We start from the raw sequence: 1,555 nt of genomic DNA on the forward strand, positions 1-1,555 counted from the left end.
CCATCCCTGCCCCTGGGTGAGGATCCCCACAGAGAGAATCCGGGGCACAGGAGGGAAGGACAGGTCGGGAGCCTTGAGCCCAGAGACACGGAGCTTTTTGAATATGGCTCAGCCCAAGAGAAAGCCTGGGATCTCCTCTCTCTTGGGCTGTGCTTCCAACCTGTGGGGTCAAGGTTGAACTTGGGGGTTCCTTGGGAAGATTGACAGGACAATTTCCTGCCCACCTGCCTCACCAGCCCTCGGGTCCCACCCCCAGGGCCAGCCTGCTAGTCCCCTGACTGCCTTCTTCCCAGACAGCCCCCAGGGCCTCCAGCCCCTAATGGCAGAGTCCCAGAGCCCTCATTGTCCCCCTCCCTCACCACAGGCCCATTTTCAGCCAGAGAGCAGGTGGGGTGTCCCAGGGCACCCAGCATGTGAGGGAGAGCCGGAGGGGCTCAGCCTGAAGGAGCCGGCATTGTGCTCGCTTCGGCAGCACATATACTAAAATTGGAACGATACAGAGAAGATTAGCATGGCCCCTGCGCAAGGATGAAGGAGCCGGCATGATGGCATGCCCCGCCCGTTGCGAGGCTCCGTTACTAAGCGGTCCCCCTGCGTCATCTGACTTCATTCTTACCACAGCCGAGGGGAGATATCATCACCCCATCTTACAGATAAGGAAACGGAGGCACCATAATTACCCAAGGTCAAGCAGATGGTAGGTACAGGGCTAGAATCCAACCCCAGATCTGACTTCAAGCACCTGTACCTAACCACCGCCTCTTACATCTGAGAAAGGCCACCGGAAGGAAGGCAGGGCAAGCTTGCTCTAGGCTGTTTCAGAGACAAAAGCTGGATCACAGTGTGGAGGTTACAGGAACTGAGATTTTAGCCCAGCCCAAGGAAGACTATCCCAGCAGAGAAGGGAGGCAGTGAGTTTCTTGTCGCTGGACATCCCGTGGCTTGCTGTCTGGCCCTAAGTCTGTAGGGGTGACCCTTGCCTTTGATGACTTTTAAGAGCCCAAGACACTGAGTATACAGATGGACACTGGCCAGGCCGTATAGGAAAACAGAACTCTGACCCACGTCTGCAGCAGCCACACCAGGAATCCAGACCTGTAGGAAGTCAGATTGCTGCCTCCAGCAACAATCCACGAAGCCCAACAATAACCCCTATAAACAATCAGCCCCCAATAGCCAAGACTTGCTTCATAACTGACAGCCCCCCTAATTTTCATCCCTACTAACACCTAGGACCAACCAGAAAAAGTTAAGGAAGCACCCCTAACCTGACATAGGACGCCGGCTTCTAGGTAGCCCGCCCCCAGCTTCCCCTTACAACAGCCTCCAGGCAGCGCGAACCCGAAACCTCCCTTCCCCTCCGTGCCTGCCTTTCAGTCTCTGCCGGTCCCTGACTCTCCTGCTGCAGCAAACTCTGAAAATGGGCTTTTTGTCTCTTATTTGGTCTTTGTCTATTTCCACAGTGTTTTCAAATGCTGAGTCAAATGAAGGTGTGTGTGAGGAGAGACAGACAGACAGACAGACAGAACGTGATGTCATACCTGTGTCAGATCAC

At 54.9% G+C, this 1,555-nt stretch overlaps 1 pseudogene; it reads left to right on the forward strand.

Moving 5' to 3' along the window:
• The first annotated feature begins 456 nt into the window (after nt 1-456).
• On the forward strand, nt 457-532 carry LOC120244552 (annotated as a pseudogene).
• Nucleotides 533-1,555: the final 1,023 nt, after the last annotated feature.

The sequence above is a fragment of the Hyaena hyaena genome, unplaced genomic scaffold (genome assembly GCF_003009895.1).
Source record: "Hyaena hyaena isolate Hyena2069 unplaced genomic scaffold, ASM300989v1 scaffold_390, whole genome shotgun sequence".
Taxonomy (NCBI): domain Eukaryota; kingdom Metazoa; phylum Chordata; class Mammalia; order Carnivora; family Hyaenidae; genus Hyaena; species Hyaena hyaena.